This window comes from Drosophila virilis, chromosome 2 (assembly GCF_030788295.1).
Source record: "Drosophila virilis strain 15010-1051.87 chromosome 2, Dvir_AGI_RSII-ME, whole genome shotgun sequence".
NCBI classification, from domain to species: Eukaryota; Metazoa; Arthropoda; class Insecta; order Diptera; family Drosophilidae; genus Drosophila; species Drosophila virilis.
In genome coordinates this window covers 17,548,008-17,567,943 of record NC_091544.1, presented here as the reverse complement: position 1 = coordinate 17,567,943, position 19,936 = coordinate 17,548,008, and the positions used below count along the sequence as shown (strand labels likewise).

The following is a 19,936-nucleotide window of genomic DNA, read 5'->3' as shown; positions in this document are numbered from 1 at the left end:
TTAATTTTACGACGCTGCACCGCAAATACGCTGAAGCTTTTTACGGTTTTTTTTACGACTCAGGTGCCATAAATTCGTCAGGGGGCCAGCGAAAACGACAAAATATTTATGGATGTTTTGATGTTGGGCGTGAGCTGCTTCAAAATCTGTCAACGCCAATCCATCAGCCCCTCAGCTAGCAATCTATCCGAGACATTAGACTCCCAGAGCCCGTCGCTCAATTACGCAGCAGGGCAAATATTTTCGCGCATTCAACAAGCTGGCGAATATACATATGATTTTGGATACTATTGCGCCTAGGTGGCCAACAACACACCCACACAACGACACCCCTCCAAACCCGCCGTAACCCACCAACTCCAAGGGTATTCGTATTCGCCGAATACGTGCCCTGGAGCATGTCTGATGCTGAGCGCGCATGGATTTCTAATGGGCATCGATAAGTATTCATGATCGCGATGGATTCACTTTCTTTTTCGGATATGCTTAATGCTTGAGCAGCTTATTTGCATGTCGGTCTTTAGAGCAAGTCCTCTAACTGGTTTTGAGCCGAGATTCCAAAAATATGTTGTACACACAGAAACATTTTTCTTTTTTAAATTGTTTGATTTTTTTTTTTAAGAATGACTTCTGAGGGAGAGCTCGGCCCAGCCCCAAAGCATGCTCAGTCTGATTTTGCATGACTGCGATTTAGTGCTTGAGTATACATTAAATATGAATAAATATTAAGAAAATTTAATCGAAAGGAGTAGGGACCATTTTCTTAAATTAATTAACCTTTTTCATATGGTAAACAATACAGCATTCAGTAAAATTAAATATATCTTATCGCAACATGTTATTATAGTCTGCAAGCCCAAGAAACGTTTTCTCTGAATGACTCGCCTTAAGCTTCAGCTGGGCTCAGGCTTTGATATGTTTTCTTGTTTTCTAATTTCTGGTTCTTTTTGAACTAAATATACATTTAATTCATACATACATATTGGTGTATTATCCTTATTTAATGTCCAAAGCTTAAGTGCATCGTACAAAACAATTTTTTGTATAGACGTGGTTCAACTAATATTTGGGCTCGGCCGATCTTCATTCAAATAATACGTTTTGTGGGAATTGGTTCGATTCAAAGGTTAGTTTTGATTAGTTTACAAATGTGATACTGTGAAAGATCTGTATCAACATCTGTGGTCGCCCACATGCTATGTGGCAATGCCGCAAAGAAACAACAGCAATTCGCGGATTCGTTGTTATCTGTGCAATTATTTCGATATCCATTTAAAGACCACCTCCAAAAAAAAAAGGCAGAGAAACACGAAAAACTGTTTCCTGGGAGCTGCTGACATTTTCCCACCTTTTAATGTCAGTGCCCAGTTCGCATATGGAGCCCAGCCACACGACCCGGTGGCTCCAAAAGCTGCCCGCTGCCAATGCCAATATCCGACTGGGACATTGCCACTGCGACTGTCAGGTTGGCTGCTGTCATATCCTTTTGTGGCAGAGGCAGCCGCGCGGCTTGCCTGGCAGAAAATTTGAGCGCGCTTCTCATTCATTTGCGCCAAATGTCATTATTGTTGCTCGTTTGTTGTTGGCTCTGGCTCCAGTGGCTGCTGCTGCTGCTGCTGCCGCAGGCGGCATCTTTCGCCACTTTGCTGCATGTGGCAGGCAAAGCCACTGGCTGTGGGTCTTTTGTAAGACTCCCTCGTTAAACAGATTATTTTCACACCCGTGTCGCGTCGCCGAGCTGCTGCCAATTTGGTGAAGCCCCGAGGTCTGCAGGCGTTAATAATGCGATTTCAATGCAATCGCTGGCCAAATTCAAAGGTTTTCCTTTGCCTTGAAACTGCGAAGTGCTTGCCACAGCGTCGCGTATCGAGGAATATGAAAGCGACAGCCGCTGCCGTCGAGTGACACATGTATGCACTTGGTTTAGACACAGAACTCGAACTTATGCCCTAACAATGGCCTCCGGCTGCCAGGCACAATCATTGCCATCGCTTTTGGGGGCTGTTAATTGCAAATGATCGTGAATGCTTTAGCCCCGAATGAGGTACGCGAAATAGTTGTTAACAAAAACAATATCCAAAAGAGAAATGCCTGCATGAACTGGGCCTGTTTCTTAAACAGACCTAAATGGATTTCATTTTATTTTTACTATTTATATAAGCCTAGCTTCAGTTAAAAGCAACTAGTTTTATTCCAAGTATTTGTCACTTAAGACCAAATAACTTGCCCAAATCCTAAGATAAGGCAAATCATATATCAATTGTTGTTATTAAATTGTTACATATTAACACTAGCGGGTATAACCCTTGCCCGTGGTACGTATATAATAAAATTGCTCAAAAAGCTTTTATTTAAATCGAAAATAAGCTTATTCAACTTCATCAAAAAATAGCACTTTCCACCGAGGAAGCTATTGATTATGCGAAAAATTAAAGAATGGATTTTCCAAAAAATGTGAAACATTCTCACATGATTTGAAAATAAGTTTGAAGCCGATGGGATGGTAACGGCACCTTCATCACATAATGCAAAAATACAGTGAAAATTTCAGCTTCGTAGCTCTGACTGTATGAACTGTGCGTTGATCACCAATCAGTCATTCGGCCAGTCAGTCAGGACAAACTGTTTTATATTTATATATATATATATATATATAGATTGTATTCCAGTCCATCGAACTGATTACGCATAAGAAACAAGCAGAGCTAGCAAAAAAATGTGACTCACAAATGATAGGCAGCTGCACAGTTGCTGCCTGCTGCCGCTAGAGGGACATTTGAACTTTTTGGTGCATGCGCAAGATTATTGGTTCGGTTCTTAGTTAGGGAAATTCCAATTTACACTACAAATAGTAAGAAATCACATTTGTTTTTGGACTCGTTGCAGCTGCATTTTTGGATTATCTATCACTAGCAAATTGGATTAGCTGCTGGAACGGAATTTATGGATTACCAAGAGCATCACAAAAGGTAAGCAAATTGATCAAATTACCGTCGATAATTCGGTTCGGCAACACATGTTTAACCCATGCCCCGCCAGCACGTGAGACTGCTTAACCACTTGGCCGCACCACAGAGCGAGCAGCCACTTGCTTATTGGCAAACAGAGCGGCCTATTAATCCTAAGTGCTTCCTGTGATTTTATGCAAATTGAACATATCGCCAGCACAACAGTGCCCCCTGCTGCCCCAACCTACCCTCACTCTCCACTGCTCATGCTTGGAGCCACGCTCTGCGGCTTGCGGAACGAGCCGCGCTTTCAATGTACAAATGACAGTTGACTGTGACATAAAACAGCGGCTTAAACCGCTGGCCTGGCCGAAAGAAGACGTTAAGAGTTGTTGCAGTTGCATGTCAGCAGCAACAACAGCAGCAGCAACAACAGCACGACAATTTTCCTTCGACAAAAGACATTTTCATTTATTCATTGATAATGTTTTAGGCCCTTAAACAACAACGTTGCGAACGGAACGACGACGACGACGACGACGACAAAGCGCGGCCAAAAGGCAATGAGAAGCGAAAAACATGCGACAAAACAACATAATTTAAATTTTGCGCATGCATCAGTCGCGGCCACGTTGCAACATGTTGCTGCAACACGCCAACAGCAAGCCCAGCGCTGCCACAGCGATTGCTGCCTCGTAATCCGGTAGCCAACGTTGCGTTTGAGTCCATTCGATTTGCTTTGAATGAAAATGAAATTATCGCATTATTAACTATGAGCCCAGCGACTGAGGCTGCACCCAGGCCAACATTGCGGTTGGGGGTATGTGGCATGTGGCAGGAGGCACAGATGCAGATGCAGACAAGCCTTGTTAGCCTGCCCAAAGCGCACTTGGTACTTAGAACCGCCTGCACCAGCCTGAGCCCGGGCATATTTAACAATAAAATGAATTGTTAATTCTGTTGCACTTTTTCCTCATCTTGTTGTTGCAGTTGTTGTTGTTCTTCTTCTTATTGTTGTTGTTTTAGTTGTAGTTGTAGTTGTCTTGTCCGGCAGGTTAGCTGCTGGATGTGAACGTGGATGCGGCCGCTCTGCTCGAGCAGTTGTAATGCGCAAGTGCCTTTATCTGTGGCACAATCGCGCGCTCAGCTGCGAGGCACTGCGAAACGGTGCGGCACAGAATTCCGCACGGTGGTCAGCATTGCAATAATTGCTGTCAAATGTTTCATCTACCACCAGAAAAATGAATTGTCTTAAAAGTCTGAAAGTTGCCTAAAATGTTGGGTAATTATGTTCAAATTCAGCCTTAGGATTAATTGACATCGGTTGTAAGAGCTGTATAAACTGATGTAGATCTTAATCTTAATATGCCTAAATAAATGTAGAGCAAATGTATAGCAAAATACACTCCACCCAAAATTTGTGAAAAATTATACAAGCTCTATTGTCTATATTAGAGAGGTTTAAGTAAATTTCAATTTGAATTACTATTTTTTAATTTTTTACATCGTAGCACAAGCTGCAAAATTATCATGGGTATGTTGGGAAACTTTAAAATTGTTTGCCATTCTTTATATATATTTTTTAGCATCTAATTATCATTACGAGCCCACTGTGCACCTACAAAGATTGTCTGGGCCACTTCTGGCGGCCTTTTCAAGTAAAATGCCGAACTTGTTTTGGGCCAAAAAACGAATGGCCAGAACAATTGTTAGCGCGTCCGCTAAGTCGGCGAGTTGTCCATTCACAATGCCCGTCTGGGGCTCAGACTGGAACTGGGACTGGGACTGGGGCTAAGACTGGGACTGGGCCAGAATCTGTTGTGGTCACATTAACGCAGGCCTTTGGGCCTCTGGGCCGCGTGTTGCGCTTGTCTGGCTGGGCTGCCGGTCTGCGGAGCTGGCGGTGCACAAATGTCTTGTTCCATAGAATTTGAAACGGAAACATTGAACACTTTGTTTTGGTTCTTGTATCACATTTTGCTTTTTTTACTGCTGCTGCCGCTGTTGCTAAAGTTGTTGTTGTTGCTGTTGTTGTTGTTTTTGTTGTTTTTGTTGGTCGTTTTGCTTGAGCTTTGCGTTTGTAAGCGCGCGCATGCGTAGCACTCGCATTTGGCCAGTCACGCAACGTGGCTTGGCATTGGGCATGTAGCTGGGATTGGAAGCTAGCGGGGATTGGCGCTTATCCAGTGCACGTTAGCCAGCGGACTTTAGTCAAAATTAACAAGGCTCAAAACACAGTTTCGAGTGCATGCAAATTCGTTGTCAAAATAAAAGAAAAATAATATTAAAAAAAAGAAAGGAAAAGAACAGAACCCGAAACCAACAGCCCAAAGGCAACAGATTCGCCAGCCCGAGCCCAGAGGCTGCCTGCTCCAGCCGCAGCTAAGCGATAAATGAGTTACTGACGTCTGTGCATGTGCATGTCCAGACGCAAGATCCGATGCCCAACATTAACGCTCCAGGCAGGCAGCGCAGGCAGGTGCACGGCCAGTTAAGGTTTCAGGTCGCAGGTCTCGGTTCTCAGTTCTCAGTTCTCTCTGGTGCCTGCGCAGGTTGCACTGCAGCATTTCAACAGCCTTCAATATCATTTCAAGACATGCTCATATGTAAATTTATGCACTATCCAGCGTCTGGCGGGGGTGGGCACTTGACGGGCGGGCGGCGGGGCCTTGCCAGCGGCTGCAAAAGATGAAATATGCGTTGGGTTGCATAAATCTACTAATTGATCAGCGGCTAACATGATTTTTATCTTTTGAGAACTTAATTATTTTCTGTTCTCCATGTTCCAAAGTGCGACTGTCGACTTCCAATTGGAATCGATACGTGCTCCGACCAACTGACAGGAACAACGCAGCAGAGCCCCGGGGCCCGATGTGAAGGAATGCGAAGGTTGTTCGCTCGTTTGCCCAACAGTTTGGCTCATGAGACTTAGCTCAACTGATTGTACCACATATCCATAGAGAGTTTTTAACTAATTTATTGTGGTGTTATATCACAGAATATGTACTTAATTGCTTACGCGCGATTGAATATTATTCTAAGAAGCGCTGTTTTTAGTTATTGGTTAGTTAATAAAAGTGCGTACATGTCGCACTTCAAAACGTTTATTATGTAAGCGAACTAAAAATAATACAATACGCTACTAAATTTGTTTACAATTTAAAGTTGGCTTATTTTAATGATCCTTATATTTCAAATGCTAATTTCCAGTTCCCAATATCAAAAAGTCAAAATGTAGCTAAGCTTTAAAAATTAAAAATAATAAATATTTTTAAAAATTTTTAATTGCTAAATAATATTGTTTACGCGCACTGAAAACAAAATAAGAAAGTAGCCAATTATTAACATTACAATTTTTAATATTTTCTCTTCAATATCATCAGCTTTTAATTTGAACATTAAAGACCTTAAATCAAATTCCTAAATAATATTCACAGTACAATTTATAATAATTTCTTTAACTCAAAAGTTCTTCATTATTTGAGCTATTAACGTCAATATAAACTAATTAGCTTAAAGCTCAATTATTTCTGCAATAAATTCTATTAAAAATACTAAAAGGAAAAGAAAAATTTAATCGGAATATTTCACACAGTGTTGTAAAAGAATTGGGCCCCACGTGATCAGTTAATTCGGCACTTAAAGTGTTTGGCAAAAAGTCATTAACTCCAAAAGGGTCAGACGTGCAAATAGCCAAAGACATTTGATTCTTAGCCAAAGCTATGCTACATACATTCATATATAGATCTACGTGTTTTTGTTTAGGTAGTTAGCCGATTGCCTTTGACGATCGAAAGTTGTACTTCGCGCCGTTTTCGGAAGCGGCAGCAAATTTATGTTAATGTAATTGAACTATAAATAGCCGCAGTCCGAACTTAATATTCAAGTCAGGAACGTTCAATTTTGTTTTGCAAAAATATCCGCAAATTTGGCAATGACATAAAATATTTGAGAAAAACAAATGCAAATTAAAAAATTTGAATTTGAATTCGAATTCTTTCATTAAACAAACGCAATTCCTTGTGTTTGTCCCAAGGCACCGGCAACTTGTTTCGCTTTCCAGTGCACAGAGAGAGAGAGAGCGCGAGAGAGTGAGAGAGAGAGAGAGAGAGAGAGAGAGAGAGAAGGAGATAAAGATATGCTTCCAGTGAGAGCAGCATGGCACACCAAACAAAAATTGGCGGGAAGCCATGCAGCTGTTGCGTGGGAGCGAGATGGCTGGCGTGCAAAGAGCGCCTGGAACGGTAAAACAGGATAAGAGCATACCTGTGCGCTCTCTTTTCTGCTGCTCAAATACTCTTCGGTCTGCGCAGCTGTTGTGTGCGCGCTTTCGCTCTCACTGGTGCTCTCTTTGGGGTTGCTGAGTGCATCCGAAAGATGCCATGTGTTTTGCTCTGGCCATGGCTGCTGAAAGTATCTTCAAGATACTTATTCGTTGGTGGATGATGACGAGCATTTAGCATTCGCCACTCAAAGTCTTCGCATGGCAGCCCGTTGCCAGGCCGACGCTCTTCAATGGCTGAAATGGAACACAAATTGCCGGCGGCAAATCATGGCCGCTGTTCCTTCAATTTGCGCTCTCTTTCTACGCGTTTCTATTGTTCTTGCTGTTTTAATGTGTGAGTGTGTGTGTGTGTGTGTCAGTTTATGGGTTGATCAATGCAAATTGACGTGCTATATGGAAGTGGCCATTACTCGTTTCTCCCTTTACAAATAATAAGCAAAGCTGCCAAAGAGACGAGCTGAACTTTCAGCCCAAAATCCCCCCCAAAAAATCCTAGCGATGTCCTTGAAAATGTCTGCGATAGTGCTTGATATATTGTACTTTAAATATATTTGATTTGTTTCCACAAATCTTGTGCAAAAGTCGACGGAAAATGTATGTTGAGTTAGTTGGTTTTTTATTCACCGATGTATTATATATATTCAATGAAAATTGCATTTACTTAAAAGGTTATCAAACAACGCCCATTTTATTATATTAAAAATTATATATTTCAACTACCTTTTCCTGGTTTTAAAATTGTATATTCTATTTATCTTCTTCATATAATAATGTACTGGAGGAAATAATTGGATTTATTCCATACTTCGCAGTCTCATTCTATGAGTTTACTTTGAGAAAAGCGCATGTTTAGGATGAGATCCATTTACATAATATCTTTCAAATTGGTATACTTTAATATCTTATATTAATTCAGAAATCAGCACTTTTCAGTTATCTTCAAATTGTTTTTTGTGGCGTCTTTTAACTTGATGTCAAATCGATTTTTGTATTTATTTCCCAAACAGTTTTTTTTTGGCTTCCCCTATTAAATACAAGGTTCATGTGCTCATCTTCTGAACTTTTTTTTCGATTCTTATTCAACTTTTGTTGGTTTTTCTTGTGCTCTTAGTATTTTTTTTTTTTGTTTTTGGAGGAATTGGCACTTAAGTTACTCAAGTGGAAAAAAGTTTTTGTTTTTCGTTTACTCGATATAACTACATATATACAAATATATATATATATATATATATATATGAAGAACAACAACACGCAGTCACACACAGAAACACACACACATACAGCACGCAGATACTAACATCATGCCACATTCTGTTCAAGTTTTGTCAGGGTTGTGCGCGAAGGGGGAAACTGCTGGGATGAACGGGGCCCGGCCTGTCAGCTGGATTTCTTCATGGGGGAATTCTTGGATCTCTGTGTGTTATTTCTGTTATTTTCGTTATTTTTGTTTTTTATTTTTTATTTGTTTGTTTTTCTTGCTTTCGGCTTGACTGCTGCCCGCACCACTTTTGTCGCTGTTTTGTTTTTCCGATTCAATTGAAGGCTGACAGCCGCAAAATTTTCATTATGAAATTGGATCGTTGTCAATTTATCGAGAGACGTCGCGTTGCCCACTTTAATAGGGCCCTTTAAATGTTTATTAGATGCAGGCAGACGGCCTCTAAATTGCTGACACCTGTTGTGCATTTTTTTGCCCGCCCTTTTTTACGGCGTTTATTGTTTACCTGACTTGTGCAGGGCTGCCTTTTTAGATTTTCACTAACATTAACATTTGCCGCTACAAATCGCTGCTCACCTTGAGTCGCAGTCGCCGCTGGGCGGCATTCGCTGAACGTTAAGTGAAAACCAGCGGAGAGATTCCAATGCTATGCAGTCGAGTGCGCGCCTCAGTGGCCACCCGGCTCCAAAGAGCGCCCCGTCCCCTTTCCATCTCGCCCATTCCATCCATACTCAGTTCCACTTGCCGCAGTTCATAAATTAAAGTCAAAGCCGCCGCCTCCGTCTGCAGCTCGGACTCCAACTCCGACTCAAATCCGCCTGTCCCCGTCCCCGGCTGCGTCTCCAAGTCCAGCTCCTATTCAGTTTGCCGTTTGCGAGTGATGTGATAATTGCGGCTTGGCTTATTTTGTTCGCCATTTAATTGTTGTAATTTGTGCGTTTGCCGCTGTGGCTGTGTCTGCGGCTGCTACTGCTATTATTTTCTTGTACTAGTTGTTTTTTTTATGCTCAGTTTTCCCTTTTCTTTTTCAAGCCAATTTATTCGAGTTTTCGCCTCGAGTTTAGCGAAATTGTTCAACAAATTCTCGCTGGCACGCATTGCTGCATGCAGATACTTAGACACACACACACACACACACACACACGCATACGACTCGCTGGAGATAAAGATACCCTTTTGGCCATTGTTGTTGGCCGTTGGCTGCTGGCAATTGCAATGAATGTTGTTACTTTAGCCTCACTTGCACCTTTACGCTTCGTGGTTTGTGTCTAAGCTTTGACGTGCACTTCCTTTTCATGTTCACGGAAGCGTGACAAAAAATAAAAGCCGGCAAAAAATATACAAAAACTATATAGCTACAAAAAGCCGAATATATACAATGTGTAGCAGACAGAAAAAAATGTGTACAAATTGTGTATTAAAGGCCAAGGCAAATTATTAAATTCCAAAATTATTGCTGAAATAATTGCCATATTTGTAGATAAGAGCATTTTTATTTATTTTGATTGAAGTAAGAGAAGTCACAATAGGTTTTAAGTTGAATTGTATATACTGAAAGCTTTATCTTTAGATTAAATAAGGAGTCCCATTCATTTTAGTTATCACCTGTATTTTGTATTAATACTTATTTTTCTATATTATCATATACTCAATTTTAGGATGAACTGTGTATATTTATCACACAGAAAGCTATAGCTTTAAGTCTAACTACATATATGGGCTGAATTTTGCTCGCCTTTACTAGTTTTACCGTTGTAATTTGTATATGGACAACTGTTATTTTTGATTTTAGAGAAATCTCACTAATTTAACTTCTCATTTCCTGTAACCTATCAAAACCTCAAAAACCATCACCTGCCCTTTGCACAGGCTCTGGGAAGCCTAGACCCGAGCATAAACATCAAAGCAAAATGTTTTCATAATATGCACTGAAAAAAACGTAAAAACACAAGACGAAAGCAAAGCTCACGAATAAAGACGACATCGAAAAAATAAAACATATACGAATACAAAAAACAAATTCCACACAATTCTCGTGTGCTAAATTCCCTAGCGAAGGTTCCAAGAAAAAAAAAAACAAACAAAAACTATATATTTATATATATGTATATATATAAATGTATATTTGTTACCGAGAACATTTAAAGAACCTCGGAGACCGCAAGGGAACTTTGACATTTTCCTTTTTGTGATCAACGTCTCCACATCCGCAGCCGCTGCCCCTTCCATACCTCTCTTCTGTCATTGCGCTGAACGTTTTCATGTTTTTGAGCACAGAAGTTTTTGGGATTATTTTTGTGCGACTTTTCGGGCATGTGAAGTCAAATCTAAAGCTGAAGCTGAAACCCTGAAGTTGAAGCCAAAGTTGAGGTTGACTTTTTGACTCTTTCGTAGAATAACATGGACTTTTGTTTCATCTTTTATTCTGTTCCTGGTTGTGTTTCTGGTTCTGCGGTTGCTGTTGCTGTTGCTAGCTGCCGAGCTGTCAGCTCTGGGTTGGCATGTCACCGACTGAAGACCCCAAAAACTGGCCATTGTGTTTCTGGGGCATTTGCCCCCGCCTCCCCTCAAACAGCTGCCATAATCGCGCTAACAAAGCTGACCTTCGAAGGGTATATGCATGCGTGCTTGTGTGTGTGTGTGTGTGTTTGTGAGCCGCGCCTACTTCACTTCACAGGACATTGAGGCTCTTGACATTGGCTTCTTATGCCTGCATTTGTGTTTGATTGTGTCCCCAACGAGGCGCTCGGCAATAAATCAAAGTCGCCAAACTACAGCAAAGTGTCGGATGTCGGAGTTTTGCAAATTACTTGGAAGTGTGCCCCATGGCCATCGTCATTGCCCCGCGTCAGCCCTTGAGAATTATCCAACTCCCTCTCTCTCTCTTACTCTCTATCTCTTACTCTCTCTCTCTCTCTCTCTCTCTCTCTCTCTCTCTTTCTCTCTCTCTCGCTCTGACACACACACATAAATACACTACTACTTGCCAGTACGCTCAGCTAAGTAGATCAACATATGTGGGTGTTGCTCTCAAGTTGAGATGTGTTTGTGAAAAAAAAATAGGATTTGTTTTCTTACTCACAGTTTCACTTAAAATTATTTTTGCCTTAGTTATGTGAAATACAAGCTGTCAAATACATATTTATATTAGTTTCGCCAAGAATCATTTTGAATATTTTTTTAGAAACTTATCAATGTTTTCAACTAAAAAATCTTTGATTAGTTTCAACAGAGTCAGTCAAAGTAGTTATTATTATCTTAAATTATATATTCATAGATAGAATTTATGAGAAAATAATGTGTATGCATATATGTATGTAGAGAAATAATTTGTTACATGAAAAAATATTCAAAAAAATTAAAGTAATAGTCTTAAATTAATAGTTTTATTGTAATTGTTTCGCTCTTGAGTTCAATCGCAATAATTGCGTCTTACTGATATGTACATACATAGCATATATTTATCCATAACTATATGTGTGTATATATATATTAGTAGTGCGTAGTAAATAGCAATTATTAATTATTGATAGGAAGTTCCATTTTATCTGTACGGAATTTTTATTTATTTATTTTTTGTTTTGTTTTGCTTCACACGGACTTAAGCAATAGACGCAGCAATACAGTAAAGCGTGCGTATGGAGGAAAAAGCAAAAGAAAATAAAGTAATAAACTTTGATATTGGTATAGGCCACCATCCGGAAAATTAAGCTAATCAGTTGCTCGGCTGGCGATTATTGGGTAGGCGCCACAAGTAACACAACAAAACAAGAGTCAACAATAAATAAATAAATCAAATAAATCAACATAAGCAACAACAACATGTATCGAGAACAAAAACTTCGTCGCAAGCCAAGTGATTTGGATAAGTTAAAAGCTGAAAACGGAAGCGTGCGCTGGCCAAATTTAGAGGGTGTTTGGTCTACACTTGCCCGGCGAATATTTGACATTTCTCCAACGGCCATAAATCAGTCAGCGAGCGTGACATGATTTCTGTGCGCCTTTGTGCTCATAATTAGAAAATTAGTTGGAAACCGAAGCGGATTCAAAATTGCAAAACTCAACTTGTTTCTGGGGCTTGCCTTGAAGTGGGTTTGAGTGGAGCCGAGAAGTTGGGATCACTGCTAAGTGCTAAGTATCTCGAGCAGGCAGCTGACAGTGGGAGCTGCAGCTGGAGCTGACTGACAACGATGCCAGCAGCGGCGCTGGCGGAGCTGGCAGCCACTTTGACAGACTATTATACGGAAAAAGGTTTCTTTCACTTTCATGGGGGCTCTGTGGAGGGACGCTACCAACTGCAAAGATGTTCGGCGCTCGCTGCGGAACTGTCATTTCCGTTTTACTTGTAAAATGAACATGGAAGTATTTGAGGCAGCCGACAAAGTGGCGTACAAGCGGACAGACCAAACCAGACCAGACCAGGGCAGAGCAGAGCGTAGCAGTGCAGACCTGGCAGGAGCACGAATGAGAGCAGGAGCAGCAGCTGACGCTGACTTGTTATATACTAAACTGCTGCCTGAGACTCTGACTGAGACTGAGACTGAGACAGGCAAACGGAAGGATGAACCAAACAGGCAGACGGGCAGATAGACAGACAGACGGACAAACAGACACAGAGGGCGGGCGGACTGAATGGTGGATCTGGAACTGAAACCGAAACCGAGAATGGGACGGACAGCATTGCGTTTAACGTATTTCGCAAAAGTTTCGGTTTCGTGTGTTTTCGCAGCTCGTCGAAAGGAAATTGCCAGCAGCAGCATTGACTCTCCAGCTGAACGATGTGGTGGAATGGGAAGGGATGGGGGAAGGGAGTGGGTTTGGAAATAAGGGGCGGCAACGCAGCCAAGCATTGCACGCTACTCTCCCGGCTGAAGGTAACAACGCAAGAAAATGCCAGGCAGCAAGACAGGCAGAACTGACGTAAAAAGATTTTTGTATGCTGCTCCGGGGGCAGGCATCCCGGCAAACCAGCCAGCCGTCCGGGGAGCTGGTTTCACTCCCTCGCTGTTGGGGGTGTCTGCCCCCACCCTGGTCCCCTCGCCCTGCCTTGGTAATCATCATGAAGTGTTTGCGCATTTTCAAAATAATAAATGTATCTTTAAACGTTGCGCTGAATTCGACGCTTTGTTTATTTACTACCTGGCGCAGGTTGTGAAATCAAAACGAAATGAAAATGAAATTGAAATTGAAATGAACTGGGCATTTCATACAAAACGTGCTTCAATGCCGAAGAGAAGAAAGCAACACGAGGAATCAAGTTAATGTATTTTACTTTTTAAATAAATATTACTTGGATGCCAAAATCCGTCTATGAAATTGATGGTAATTCACTACATATCAAAATAAATATACTAAAAGATATATATTTTGCTTGTCAATTAGAAAAAGATAAGAAAAACTTAGTTTTTTTTTTTTTTTAACTACTTTTCAAAAGAAAAGTAGGGATATTTTCGTCACGCCGATGATTTAGTACCCATGCAGACATTATATTATTCCAGCGATCTTTCCTATAATAAATATATAATATAGTTATCCAATATTGAAAAGATTTTGCTAAAGAAGTAGGTGGTATAGTTGAACTTATAAATGCCGAGTTTGGTTAAGATATCTTGATAAAGAAAAAACTTGTTTATACAAGCAGCTATATAATATAGATGTCCGATTCGTACTGCCTGCAACAGAAAGAAAGAGTTATGCAAAGTTTCAAGACGACAGCTTTAAGACTGAGAGACTAGAGACGGCAGACAGACATGGCCATATCTATTCGGCTGTTGAAGCTGATATAGAATATAGATTCCTTACGTGGTCGGAGAGTATAAAGAAATCTTTAAAAATGGATTAAGTTGTTATGCAGTTATTGATGTAATTGCTTGGTCGCAAAATTACTAAGCGCTCAGGAACTTAATCAATCAGCATGATTAATGCTTCCCTCTTGCATTGTAATGCTAACAAATATCTAATAATATTTGTGCATTGCATTTGTTTTTTGTTTCATACGCATACACACAATATATAATTTAAATATGGGCATTTGAGTTGCATTCCAGCATGTTAAATAATTTGATATTAATAGGAACCCGCATATTTGAAGCAGATTTGTGAAGCAGGCACACCACCAATTCATTTCCACGAATTACTTTGGCAGCTTATCAAAAGCTTTTATATGTGAAAAGATAATATGTTCAATTATTAGGAAGCATATAAAAATGCATAAAAATTCCTATGACTTTAGTATTAAATTGTATTTCTAATTGGGCAAACGGAAATTCTTTAGTTATGTGCCGTATTTAAGGCTTTTGCATCCTGAGTTATAATTCTTGGTCTGCATTTGACACATATTCGAAAAGCTGAAGTTTTTCACTTGCGATGCACAATTTTCCATTTTACTTTTTGCTTTTCTATATGAAGCAACAACTATTAAAATTTGTAAATTTTAATGAAAAATCTAGCAGAATGCAAAAGCCACTTCAAAAGGCTGGCAGACGTTGCTTTCCCTCAGCCCGTACGCCCTGGCTCGCTGCTTGCAGCCAGCGCCGGTGACATGAATGCTGACAACGTGTCTTAGTTTGCACAAAACGAGCTCCAGAGATGTACGCACACACACAAGTACACACACACACATAGACATAGTCGGTGTCAGTAGCAGTCCAGGATATGGATACGAAGCACGGACACGGATGCTGCCATAAGCGCAAACACATTGAAGTTTTAAGGCAGCGGGTGCCAGTTGTTGACTCCTTTGCTTGTGTGTGTGCATGTGTGTGTGTGTGTGTCGACACTTTTGCCGGGCATGTCATGTAACAGGAATTTTAATTTAATTACACTTTCCAGAGGCTGCCAAGTGGCAACGAGCAGCAACACCGAGATTGAGGCACCCCCAAAGCGCCGTAGTCCGGGCAGCTGCCCTGGCAAAAGTAGGTATGCACATTAATAGATTAGCTGAGTATGCAGCCAACTGATAAGAAATCAATAAAAATCAGCCTGGCATAAATCATGCGCCCATTTGCGCCCTGTCTGGCGATTCTTATCGCGCTGTAGACCCGAAAAGCAGTCAAAATCTCGCCCTGCCCGCTCAACGCTTTACCTGTACCGTAGGCAAGTGCAAATTCAATATTCATAATTTGACTTGAAAGAATTTTGGCCAACGGCGTCGCGACGACATAAAAATCAATAAGCCAAATTCTTTGCGGAGCTCGAAAACTTTTAACAGGTAATTTCGCGGCGCCTTTTATTTGCCATTTGCTGCTTTGTCATATCAATAGACTTGCTCCTGGCTGGTCCTTGAATACATAGCCACCATCACACCCTCCTTCTCCACAGCGTGTTTTCTCCTGCTCCTCTTCTCGCTTTCTCTGAGCCTCTGGCACAAGGCCGCAATGAGTTCGTGCCAAAAAATAATTTCCGACTCGCAGACGCGCGGCGACTTTGCTGCACTTATTGTTGTTATCAACGCCTGAAATATGGCATTTTAATTTTATTAGCTGCCTTGCCAACACACACACACACACAAACACATCCAAGCAGTTCGCTGCGATGGCGTTGACAAGGTTGGGCAATTTTACACAGTGGTATGAAGTGTGTGAAAATTTGGTTAGAAATTAATATATTTTTAATTGCGACATGGTATATGAATTGGTATATGAATATAATATATAAATAAATATATATGTATGTATAATAAAATACATCATTGAATCCATCATTAAAATTTCTTTATTGATTTTTATACACTTTTTATTATGCTTTTGTTATTTTTTGCGAACAAAATTTTGAATTAATACAATTTTTTAAAATTGCATTAAAATGCAATAAAAATAAAAGCTTCAAATTAGAAATAAAAATATATACACATAATGCTTTATGAGCAATAAATATTTAAACATAAGCTTATTATATATTGCAAAATATTAATCAACAATAATAGTAATATTAATAATGAAAAAAAAACACAAATAATACTGATATTAATAATTATATTCATTATTAATTTACATCAAGGCTCATAATGTCTAAGCTAACAAGCAATCATAAAGTAATAATAAAAATATTGATCCTTATTTTATAGTAATATGTTTCTACTAAAATATGTTTAGTTTCTAAACTGAAAACATGCAACATTATGCTATGAACTATTACAAAATAATCAATTATATTAAACTAAGCCTCAGTCAACACCATCCTATTCCATTGGCACCCATTGTACGATTGTTTTCCATATTGTTGTTATTGAATTGTTCTTGCAACAGCCTGTGGCTGTGGCCGCCAGCTGAGAGTCGCTGTGGCAACTGCGCATGCTGCGCACTGTCTGCGTTGGAGTTAAGAGAATATTCTTTATGGGCGCCCATCGAAGAGCCATCAAGGAACAGTTTAGCATCTAAAATTAAGTCGTTCGCTGGGGCCAGGTCGAAACTTATTGCCACTTAAAGTTGCGTTATTATGTTGCAGCTCTCAGCTGGCCCCCCAAAATGCTCTTAAGCCAGCCGTATCAGGTCAATAATTTATGCCTTAGTCTGCTCTTTCAGTTTTGGCCTGGTTTACGCTTTGCTTCTGTTGTCATTTGGACGCGCCTTTGCCTGCCTTTTGTTAAGTATTTCTTTTGAGCGTTTTTATTCTCAACGTCGCTCGGAAGCGTTTTTTGGCCGGCTCCTCTGGCGGTTACCGACGCGGAGGCGGCTAGTTGGCAAATTGGCGGCGCTGCGTGCGGGGCAGTCAAGAGCTTCAAGCGCAATTCTCGTGCCGTTATAAAAAAAAAAAAACAAAACCAGCAAAGAAAAGGCAAATTTTCCAGTGTTTAGTGTCATGGCAATTGCCTCTATCCACAAATTGCCGCCGGAAAAATTGCGGTGAAAAAAGAATCCGCCCGGTGCTGTGCTAAGTAAATGTGTGTGTCTGAGTTGTTGTTGCTCTTGCTCCGTGGGTGTCGCTTGGCGATCGCGGTGATGAGCTGGCGCCGATGCTGAAGCTACCACAGCAAGACAGCCACCGCTCCTGCCACCGCGAGGCCATAGAAAGCGATCATGTGCCCCATAACGCAAATGGAATTGTTGTGCACAATTATACTGGAAAAACGAAAACTGCGCCTCCGAACCAAGCGAAAAAAGTTCCACACATAACAAGCGGCAGTCCTTACACAAGATTCGTCTTCTAATTTCGGTTTCAGCTCTGACACTTGAAAGACAACCACGTTCGAGGCGGCACTTTCGGGCGACCCAGGTGAATAGTAGATCCATAAATATGATAGATTTCCGTAATAATAACTGCAAGTCTCAAGAGTTGTATTTTGTTTTCAATCTTCTCGTTTTGTTTTGTTTCGACTTCATTAAAGTTGGCCAACTTTGAACTTTGCTGTGCTTTGTGCTGCTGCAGCAGCTGCTCACAATATTTTGAACTACTTTACAACTTTGTTGCACTTGGCCAACTGTGAAAGCCAATGACAAACTGTCGAAATGTTTTGTTGCCTCCTTAACAATATATAAATCGCATTTTTTGACCAGTACTCGTGCAGCTGTAGATCTAGTCAAGTGTATTGTCAAAACTTTTATGATGTCCGTGGGAAAAGAAATATTTGGGCAAAAAAGTGCTATAGTAGCTTAAAAATATATACTTTTTGTAGTTACAAAACTGTTGTTTCGACTTGTACATAAGTTTTTATTCAAAAAATAAACCTAGTTCTTAGTAAGGTAAAACAAGAGTTTCGATAAATCTTTTCACAGTTTTCTATGCGAACATATACAATAATTAAAAGGTGGAAATAATCTTTTTACGTAAATTCGCTTATGATCCAATAAACTTTTAGGGATCCCTTTTATCATCTTATTGATATCAGCGACTTTAACAGCTTGCTATAGAACATTTTGAATATTATTTCAAATATTTCCTAAGCATGTAAATTAATAGCGAAATGTTGTCATCATATACATATAACCAAAATTCCTCATATATAATTAAAATGACATAGTTATCATAATAAAAGTCATATGCGCCTTAGATTCGGCAGTCTAGAGCCTCTTCTGTCTGCTGTCAATTTATGTGAAATCCTAAATGTTCCCCCCATTTAATACTTTTCCTTTAAGATTAAATGCGCTCAACTCTCGTGGCAAGATCATGTTTGTGTGTTTAGTCAAAATGTGAGGCAATCGGCCCGCAGTTCGGCCAATGTTCAGATTCCGGTATGGCATCTGGAATCTGTTTTATGTGTCTCATTTTATTTTTACCTGCCCGTGCCCACATGAGAGATGTTCCATTGCATGGCAAATGCTCTCCTGGCGCCCCGCATGTCACAAAATTTAATGCATTTCATTGCCGCAAGAAAACAACAACAACAACAGCAATAAAATGTGTAACGCATGAGATGAAAAGCAGCGCAGGACAAAAAAAAAACACAAAAACAAGCATTGAAAATGAAAAAAAAAGGAAACAGCAGCAAGGCAAAAATTTTAAACATGGCGCGAACATAATGTCCTGTGTCCTTGCCCGGTACCGCCAACCCCGCAGTCTGCCCTTCCGCCCGTTCATCTGTCCGGGAGCTCGTTTCGTTTTGCAGCTTTTTCTTTTTTTGCAGCGTTGCTTTGCGAATTTCCCTTCTGCTGTTGTTGTGAAAATCGAACATTGATTTATGGCGTGTGTGTGGCGAGGAAAAAAGTGTGGCCCCTGGCAGCAGGAGGAGGAGGAGGTGAAGCGGAGGCAGAGGCAAGCAAAGGTTCTACACAGCCACGGGCCGAGCCCGATGACGATGATGCTGATGAGCTGGAATTGTTTTTGATATGTTGCGCACATATGCAGGTCGCAGATACTCTTCTACCCTATCCACGCACACTTTCAGTTGCGATTATCATTTGTGACACACTCGTACACACACACCGACACGTACACACATACACGCACATGCACATACGCAAAGGATGCAGCCATTCGCCTGCGTCGTCCCTCATTTTGCATTGAATGGAAATGCATTTACAACAACGGCGGGGGAAATAAAGAAAAAATTGTAAATGCAATTCGTAGGGCATAAATTTAAAAAACGCGTGTCACATGTCGATTCTCGATTGTTCGCAAATTAATATATAAAATACGCGCTGCGAACTACAAACTGCAAAAATTGCGGCTGCTGCTTGCGGTTTTTGTATTGTTCAATTTCGCTTTTGCGGTTTTTAGTTCAAATGCGAAATGTTAAGCATCGATTTGTACCTGGAATATATTCGGATTTGTGCCAAAATGAGTTCGATCGGTGTCGCTTAACAACAATTAAATGCAACGCTTCAGTTTATGATTTATGCCCGAAAAGTGCAAGAATTCAAACCATGCACAAGTAGGGAAAGAATCGAATCGTTTTGATTTGGCTTGTGAACCAATGTTGTTGTACTCGATCCAATATGAGATATACATAAAATTTTTTGACTATAATTGTAGTAAATATCAAAATCAGTTTAGATTTCTACTTTTAAAATTAATTGCGGAAACCTAATATATATTTTAGATTTTCAT

The 19,936-nt window shown here is 40.4% G+C and overlaps 1 protein-coding gene across 2 annotated transcripts in view; it reads left to right on the top strand.

Moving 5' to 3' along the window:
* The window catches only part of Antp (homeotic protein antennapedia), a 122,225-nt gene that overhangs the window by 31,061 nt on the left and 71,228 nt on the right, over positions 1–19,936 (top strand). For both annotated transcript variants that reach the window (XM_015171984.3, XM_002053474.4), the window contains exon 2: positions 2,887–2,969. The gene's annotated coding sequence lies outside the window, so the exon portion shown is untranslated. The remainder of the gene's footprint in view (positions 1–2,886; positions 2,970–19,936) is intronic.